Source organism: Lactuca sativa, chromosome 6 (assembly GCF_002870075.4).
Source record: "Lactuca sativa cultivar Salinas chromosome 6, Lsat_Salinas_v11, whole genome shotgun sequence".
Lineage (NCBI taxonomy): Eukaryota > Viridiplantae > Streptophyta > Magnoliopsida > Asterales > Asteraceae > Lactuca > Lactuca sativa.
This window is the reverse complement of record NC_056628.2, coordinates 39,982,043-39,992,008: the sequence shown is the minus strand read 5'-3', so window position 1 is coordinate 39,992,008 and position 9,966 is coordinate 39,982,043. Positions and strand designations below refer to the sequence as shown.

Sequence of the window (9,966 nt, the reverse complement as noted above, 5' to 3'; positions counted from 1 at the left end):
TCCCCGATCCAAAGACCACTTTGCCCATTCCGGACCGACTGAGAGGTCCGTTCTCTCTCTCAGATCAACTCTCACAAGTTCCCTCTTGCCATCACATACACATACTGAACTAGTCCCAACACCCGCAGGTGGAAAGACCCGATACACTGATGATATCCTCGAACATCTCCCAAGATGAACCACTACATCCACCCTACACTCTGATCAGATTCACACTGAAAATTTAAAATTTTCTCTCTCCATGCATCCCTTCTGAGCCTCAACAGACATCCCAACCGGATAGGCTCCTACTCCACTGCCGCGAACACGATGCTCAAAACCATACTCGAAATACTCTAACCATAACTTTGCTCTGCAGCTTCCACTTTCGTGAACTTGCACCCCCTTCGGAGTTACATACCCTCCTCTTTTCCTTCTCCACGGAACTCTCTTGAACATAACGCTACTCCAACCGGTGCCACGGTGCTCGCCCCACGCGATACCACCCTTTTTGCGTAACCACTATCCACATGCTCTGGTTCTCATTGCAGGGGCTCTCAATCCCATGTACTCTCTCCACTCGTCAAAATCACAGCCTCAGCTAAACAAGAATACTAACCTGGGGCCAGACCTTCCAATGCAATCACACTGCTACGTACACAATCCACAATCTCAAACTGATCCTGCAATACCAACAGAGTCTCCAGCATGACTGGACCGACCCTCATAACACATACTAGCCACTCGAGGCCATATCTCTGTGGGTCCGTACACCCAACTCTACGAACCCTCAGGTTCTAACTCTGGAACCTTCCGGCTCCAGCTCTAGAAACATGCACAACATAATCCCGTGGAATTAATGCAGTACAACCCATCACGTACCTCAAACGTACCAATACTCTGATCGCAAAATTCCGATTACTTACTCAAGCTTGATTCCGACCTCCTTTCAGGCCTCCACAATCAAATGCCCTAGGTCTGTATCTCGCCCCGCATACCCAACACTCGCTTTCGTCGGCCTCTACTTTGCGCTGACAAACACTGCTGAATCCCAACAGCTAAGCACCCTCACATACTTGTCGATCTCCCGGAGAATTTTACAATTCTCCCCCACTAAAGCACTGACTAACTGCCACCGATTGTCATTAACGACCCTTCGGAACCATCCTGCACAAAGAGAACATTTACCCTCTGACTGCTTCCCACAAGCATAAGCAACCCTTAGCAAAACACCTCTCCTCCCTGCTCAATCCGCTCAAAGGAATCCGATCTTTCAATTATCCACTCCACAACTGCAGATGCTACCCATCATTCAACCCAGTGCCGCATCTCCACTAACAACCCCCACCAACGATAACCAACGAAATTCTCAACAACAATCCGTAACCAAAACCCGCAATCTGCCAAAGGATGGATACCACATCGAAAACCGCACAAAGCTATCGGCACTAAAACACCAGACTATAACCATACCAACCATCAGGGAACAACGGATGCCAAAGCGAAACCTGAAGCACCAATCCATAACCATGCCAATCCCGCAGAACAACGAATACCGCATCGAAGTCCATACAAGATACCAGCACAAACAATACGCCACATCCATGCAAGACAACTAAGACATCCCGAAAGCATCATACCTGCCGCTGCCTCCGGCACCGCTCCGTCTCCCTCTGTCGCACGCAGAAAACACGACCCTGAGCCCTCTGGGCTCCGCTTCATTCTGTCCTCCTCAAATCCCGAATTGGCATTGACTGCCAACAATCCCGCGCACAGTGCCCCTCCTTTCCGCACTTGCAGCATGTACCACCGGACCCGCAAGCTCCGATGTAACCCCTTTTTACTCGATCATCGACACCTATGATCTCATGCTCTCCTACTGCATCTCTATACTCCACTTATTACTACTCCTGACAATTCTTGCTTCCTTACATACCGCACCCGGTCCTCCCCCACTAGAGTTCGAACCAACACCAATTGGTAAACAATCAACCCACGACTATCTTTCACCAGCGAAGTCGTACCTGCTCCAGAAAAGTGCCGTGCAACACCCGATAGTCCCTCCCTTTATGGAGTCAATCAACCCCCTATAGTCTGATCCTCTAGCTAACTCTCCAAGGACTTCTCATCACAGCTGCCTCTAATCGTTCCAAATCCCATACTGATCTAATACTAAGCACCTGCACTGCTCGAGAACATATCTGGCTCGTAGACTGCACTGCAGCATCATCGTTCCTCTCATCTCAACTCATCAACCCGTATCCAACGCCGGATTTGTCCCAAGAACAGGGACTTACTCTCAATACAGACGATAACTCTCCGCACTGCAAAACTCGTCTGAACTCTTCACTGCTACCACTATAACCCAACCCGCTATTCAACGTCTACGGTCATGGACCGTTTCGGCGCCGACTGCGACTGCATCGGGGCCTGCCTCGTCTCACGCTACTGCAACTCAACCTCTAACTCACGCCACGTGGCGGCCTCCTGCGATACCAACACGGTCTCGCGTCTCTGCGCAGACACGAACTGTCTGATACTCCCCCTCTTGAGCATACTTGGATTCCGGAACATCTGAGCCTGCTCCGAAGCGATCTCAGGGCAAAACATCACCCTCTCAATAAACATCCCGGTGCTCTCAGTCACCGACTCCAAATCCTGTCTCAGCTCAAGGAATTCCCGAGCCAATCTCTCCTTTTCATCTCGCGGAACATAGCGAGTACTGAACATCCCTCTGAATTGATCCCATGGAACCGCAGCCCTCTGCGCATCGGAAAATGACCTCGTGGTCAATCTCCACCGATCCTTCGCCCTGAGCCTCAACAGGTTCAGAGCACACCCCACCCTCTGATCAGCAGGGCATAAACTCGTGGAGAAACACCCCTCCATGTCTGATAACCATCTCATAGCAACAATCGAGTCCTGAACTCCATCAGATGTGGGAGGCTTCGCATAATAGAAGTCCCGATACTGAAAACCCCGACTAGTCCCTTTCTTTGCCGTTGTTACAGCCGCTGTAACTGCCGCGGCAGCCGTCTCTGCGAAAGCCTTATATCGCTCATCAAACTACTTCAATCATAGTGGTCCTGATCGACCCAAACAATTCTGGCGACTCAACCCGCAACAATGCAGCAACCTCATCACGCCGGATCTCGCGAATCCTCGCATCCCGCTCGCTCGTGCTCGTCCGACCGATAACCGTATAACAAGATAGCCACCGGCATCATCCACTACGAATCATGGTACTCATCCCATGACATCCCTCCTCAACATGCTTCAGTGTATGGTACCTGAACCATAGCACCGCTCCTCTATCTGCTCCAATACATACCACTCGGACCACAACATTTATCTCAATCTGTTCCGATGTATGGTGCCCGGACCATAACATCACCCTGTATCCGCTCCGATGTATGGTATCCGAACCATAACATCACCCCTCAATCTGTTCCTTAGGACCTTTAGGATGCTCCCTGTATCAAGTATGGGTCCTCTGCTTTCAGTAGTACGGGCCCATACTACCTGCCACATCTACCCATACTTTCCACACGGACCATCCCAGAGTTCCTAAATAGCTGATCGACCTACCCTTTTTCACCAATCCCATCTTTCACACTCGCTTCCCAACGAAATCCTCTACTCTACCCGCGCACCCGTCTTGGCTAGGTTTAATCTCTAGCCCATTCCGCCGTCCTCCCACTTCTTGGCTATCAGCTGCTGAAGAGCTCCTGATGATGCCAAACATCTACCTCCTGAGTATCGTCATACTCACTTAGTAGCTGTCTCCCATCATCGAGAACTCCACAAAGCACGAAGCAAGCAGCATTCGAGCATCGAAGCATACATAGGACTCCTTAGCTGTGATAGCTCCACCTTCTCGGCTCATCCTCGGAAGTACCACTGTACTCTGTAGCTCTACCCCTCGTGCGTTCTAACTAGATACTCTCACTCATCACATACACACAAAAGCATAACGCACATATAACAGCAACCCTAGACTAAGGCATCACAAATCAGGCCACTCTAGTCCTAAGATGTGAAATACCTAGCCTGTCTCTAGCATGCAATAATATCTCATAAGTGCATAATAGATATTTCATAACACAAAAGTAAGAGTATTTTGGGAAATCACCGTTTGGCTCTGGCTGATTGTACACACTGCTCTTTCTTGCTTCCTCTTTGAACTCTTATTCACTTTTAGAAAACCATTTATTTGGAAAACTTTTTTCTTACTTCCTCAGTTTGAGTCCAGATTTACCCGTAGGCGCGTCCGAATCCCTCAAACCAAGGCTCTGATACCAATTTGTAACACCCAGATTTCCAAAAATAAAATTTTTATTTAATTAATCACTTTAATATTAAAAACACTTGTTTAAAATCTTATTCACATTCAAATTACAAAACGTAGTTTCATTTTCATTATAAAAGAAGACCAGGATCCTCCAAAACTCAATTCTTTCTTCGGTGTGTACAATCGAACCGTTGCCATTCCGCGTTACTGTAAGAACCTGAAACAACGTAACATAAACAACGTAAGCACGAAGCTTAGTGAGTTCCCCAATATACCTTACGCACATACGCCATCCGGCCCGGACCGTTCGGTCCACATAACATTGCCTTCCGGCCCGGATCTTTCGATCCACATAATATCGCCTTCCGGCCCGGATCTTTTGATCCATACAATATCGCCTTCCGGCCCGGATCTTTCGATCCACATGATAATCGCCTTCCGGCCCGTACACATATACAACACATAATACAAGTACTCTAACACATAAAGCACATATATCACATATCATACCTGACCTTTCTGTCACATAATACCTTGCCTTCCGGCCCATATATAAGCATGTATATCACACGTAGCAGCTAACTTTCCATTCATAGCATATAAACATAACACACAACACACTTGACCTTCCGGTCACACAATCAAACCCTTCCGGGTGAGGTATAGTGAGAAGACTCACCTTGCGATCACTGGAAGATAGAAATTCCTGAAATTCCTTACACTTGATCCTCCGCTACAAGCTCCCTGTAACATCATATATCTCTTTTTACTACTTCTATCTTCCACGTAAACTGACCCTACGGAAACACACCAGTCAACTCTGGTCAACAGTCAATCTGGACCGGACTCGTCGAGTACAAAGGGTAACTCGACGAGTATAGGCGTCCTGACACCACTCGCCGAGTCTGAAGAACGACTCGACGAGTTCCAGTAAGTCTTCAAGCTACTCGCCGAGTCTGAAGAACAACTCGGCGAGTCCTAGTGAATCTTCAAGCTACTCGCCGAGTCTGATCATTGGACTCGGCGAGTCCTCGCCATGCAGTCAATAAACTGCCTCCTGCAATTCGCATGATTCCGAAATATATATATATATATATGGGACTTCCTGGACCTTTAATCATCCTATTACTTGGGTATAAACTTATATATAACAACATAATAATCCACCAAATCACCAAATGGGTTTCATAAACCCTAATTCCATAACACATCAACATAACAGGAAATAATCCGAAAGATTACCTGAATCATGCACTCTCAGTGTCCCCAAGCCTCAAAACGTGATTCCCTTGCTGTCCCATTAGCCATAACCTTCTCCTTCTTGGACCATAACTTCCTCAAATCACCAATGATCTTCAAACCTTGTTCTGGATGCCCACAACCGATTTAGAATCCTTCTCAGTCGGCCAAAAGGCGAACAATGGAGGCATAAGACCCCTTAAATACTTCCCAAACCGAACGGCTAGGGTTTTCCACTGAACAGCGTCGACTCGCCGAGTCCATACCTGGACTCGTCGAGTCCAGTCGCGAACCCTCGATCAAATCTGCGACCCTACTCGGCGAGTCCGGCTCCAACTCGCCGAGTCCCCCCTTTAAAACACCCTAAAATGCAATTTAGCAATACTTGAGATTTTGGGCTGTTACAATAGTTGTATTTCTCTTTCGAGGATACGACTTCTCAATAGCCAATTTAGCTATGATACCAATCTGTCACAACTCCGGTCGAGGCGGCAAAACACGTCGGGCTATGCAACTAAGTTCATCTATCACAGGTAAACTAAATATATAGCACAAGTACAATAATAAACAATATAGCATTCGTGTTCCATCTTGATATTTGAATACAAGGTTTTATAAATAACAATAATACATGAATTGCCTTAATATATAGGCGTATAATACAACAATAAGTAAACAAGGTCAATCTAGTATGTATTAAATGTCTGTTTAATGATTTCCTGAGAATACATGTAGTTTTGAGGGTCAACACAATGTTGGTGAGTGTTACATGTGTTTTGCTAACAACAATAATACTTTTAATAAGTCTAAAAAGTATTTTCTTTGTATGTATATCAATAGTTAAAACAATGTTTGTAATGAGTCTTTGAAAGCAAAAATGTACTTTTGTATATGTAAATCCATACTTTAAACCGTGTTTGTAATGAATCTTTGAATATCCTTTAAAACCAAATTGTTATGTTACATAAGTAATTCCATACTTAAAATAATTTTCAAAGCAACCAAGCCCATGGTTGGTATTGAGAGAGAGAAAGATAAAGAGAGAGAGAGAGATTCTAGTTAATGTTTATAGTAAGCCCTATATAACCGAGCTATGTGACTGAGTGTACCCCCTACAACGCTTCATTGGACGTTGCAATAACAATCGTCGACACTTATGACCCACTTCGATTGATCGGTCGAGGTTGTAGCTAGCAACCGCAGGTGGGGATGTCAACCCCGTATAGATCTATACATATATATATCTCGCTCTGCAGATTAACAGTTACAGTAGTATGGGTATGCTAAGTTTTTAGACTCAGCTAATGAATAACGTCTCACTAAAAAGGCTTAACTAAAAAGTTTGTGAATAACCTGCAGATTAACAGTTACAGTAGTATCTATGTAAAAGTGTAATGTACTTGCTTTTATAAAGATGTATGTTTCAAAGTAATGAACATACGTACATGTATAAACTTTATGTGTTTAAACATATAAATATACATGAATAGTACTAGCTTGAATCCTTGAAATACTACAAAGTGTTATAACGTGCTTGTCATAATACTCAATGTCACATAAAAATTATATATTTTTGTATCATGTAACATTTATCGTGTAGACAAGTTATTTCATGATAAAAATTCCATAATATGTTTACGAAAAGTTTATACTAGTTATTTGTAACAATATGTTAAATTTTTAAATAACAATTTTATAAATTTGATTTATTTTATTCTCGCATAAAGGATAATATATTTATATAAACAAAATATATAGACACATGTATCCCCCCCCCCCCCCCCCCCCCCCCCCCCCGCGAAAGAACTAAAATATTAAAAAGGGGACGTAAGCATTCAGCCTTGAAGCGTGGGTTGTTCTTGTTCGAATTCGGTTTCTTTTGAGAAACTTGTCATGTGAAACCGCAATCCAGAATCCTTGAATTTTTAAATACTCCCGGGACCGTTTCGTAACGAATTTAAACTATTGGGGGCTGATTTGTAACTTCAATAAAGTACAGGGCTTTTTGGTAATTTGATTAAATGATTAGGGCTATATTGGTAAAAAAAAATACAAATTGACGGGTTGTTTTAAACAAATGGGTTCAATAATTGGGGTTGAGAGTGATTTTGAATGCATTGTTTAATAGGATTTTGAATACATTGTTTAATAGGGAGGACATTTTGGTCATTTCCTAATTAAAAAAAATGACTTTGGGGTTTTATACGCATCCCGTGTTTAATGGTCCAACATAAAAGGAATTAGGGCTTTATCCCCCGTTTTCATTTGTTGGTCGATCTAGGAAACGAACCGGACATGATGGCAGTCACGAAGGAAAGCACCAAGACAGCGGTGCGGCTTTTGGTTTCCTTGCTCGTCGTTGGCCAGAAAGAGGGCTGAGCGAGGTATCCGGCGATTGTAGATCACGAGGAGGAAGAATCGTGTCTTCGGGGTCGACGAGACCGAAGGGGAGGAAGCAAGGAGCAGCGAGGCGACATTGATCTCGGAGGGGGGGGGGGGTTGCAGCGAGGTGCTTCGCGGCTGCTTGCTCGGTTCCAGCATCGAGGTGCGAAGGGCAATCAGCGACCACTGGGTTTTTTTGGCAGTAACCGGTAATCCTCTTGATTCATCTTTTTTTTTTTTTTTTTTTTTTTGATTTGGCATCCAATCCAAAGGATGCTGACACTGGCAGAATGATCGATTAAGGGGGTGTTTGGGTTTATTGTTTTCACATTAAACGGAAGAACGAAAAATGGGCTGCAATCGTGGCTAACAGCTCCGGAACAAAAAAAAAAAAAAAAAAAAAAACCGAATGGGAAGATTTGTCTAGCAGGGAAGGTATGAAACAAAGGCATAGGTTGTTGATTTTGTTTTCGTGGGAGGCAGCAGCAACTCTGGTTGCTGATGTGTTGTTTTTCTCTCTTTTTTTTTCTCTTATTTATTTTTTATTTTTTTTCTCTTTTGTTCTTGTTTTGACATAAATCGATGAAAGGTAAGAGGATTGTTGTGTTTGGTGTTTGATTTTTGACTGGGAAGTGAAGGAGAAGAAGGGCGTTGAGTGGGGAAGAAGGTAAACGTGACTGAAGCAACACTTTAGATGATCTTTATTTGATTGTAATTGTATAGATTGTGGGTTGTATTTAATAGTTTAATTGGTTAAAGGATGTGTGCAAGCAGTCTTCAATTTGATAGTCAAAGACTTGCAAGTTACTTGGCTGTCAAATTCTATGTATTTGGTAGTTTAAAAGAATGAATTTGGTGGTATAATGTTGTATATTCATGCTACATACCTATATGTATTTATTTAGGACTTTATAAACAATTCCTTTATATATAGTATATCTATATATATTATAAGTTGTATAATTTGTGTAATATATATATATATATATATATATATATATATATATATATATATATAGAGAGAGAGAGAGAGAGAGAGAGATTTAAACTCATATTTTAGGAAATGTAAAGTTGTTAATTTGTTAACCTTAGTCTCTAAATTTCGAAATTGACACATAATGTATGTTTATGAATTATATAAAGAATTGGGGATCTATATATAACAAATATCCAAGTTTGTCATATCTTTACTATTATATAAAACATATAAAGAATTGGGGATTTATATATAACAATTTGGCAAATTTGTCATATCTTTATCATTACTATTATATAAAACATATTATACTTTTTTCATGAAATTTAAGAGGTACAAAACCAAATACATGTTATACAAACATGTTATGCTTGTTACTTAATTGACATCATATACGTTTTTCTATTCCTTTTGTGAAAAACCCTCTTCAATCACCGACAAATGAACATAACTGCCAACCTCTTGAAGCCGTCGCTACCTACACCATCCTGACACCGTTAGTTTCAAAATAATTTTTTATTTGATTTAGGCGGCGGAGGTTTCGCAGTTACAATCTAGACGTCAAATTCATGTCGAACCTGGGGCTCACAAGAAAGTCGTAAGTGTTTTGTTTCATCCCCATTTGGTATTGATTTGTATAAATGGTTGTTGGCATAGGATTGCATGTGCATATGGATTGGTCGAAAACGAAGCTAGATATTTTAATTGACGTCTTATTCGTCGAGATTTTCTTTGTTTGAATTTCAATTTCTCAGGATACTCTATAAGAATAAGTGAAAGACCCACACTTTCATATTTGACAATTGTTACTCCAAAACATGTTACATGCATATTTACAAATAATATTTTACATTGATAACTTGTTTACAAACGACCGGATACAAACCAACTATTACAAAATGTTATATATTACACAACTACCCAGGATACTATACTTTTATACATACATGATCCCTAGATAAAAAAGTAATATTATAACTATTCTAAACCATAGTACAGTACTTTACACTACAGCTGGTGGTTTCCAGGCATTCCTACAAAAAGGTTTTTCATACAGGCACTACTACATTACACTACTTTTCTAAGTACATAGTACACT

General features: G+C 42.1%; 1 long non-coding RNA gene across 1 annotated transcript; it reads left to right on the top strand.

Moving 5' to 3' along the window:
• Positions 1-7,785: 7,785 nt before the first annotated feature.
• LOC128126597 (uncharacterized) lies at positions 7,786-8,810 on the top strand. Its single transcript, XR_008224573.1, has 2 exons — positions 7,786-8,100; positions 8,233-8,810. It is a non-coding gene; the product is annotated as an uncharacterized LOC128126597 (long non-coding RNA).
• The last annotated feature ends 1,156 nt before the right edge of the window (positions 8,811-9,966 follow it).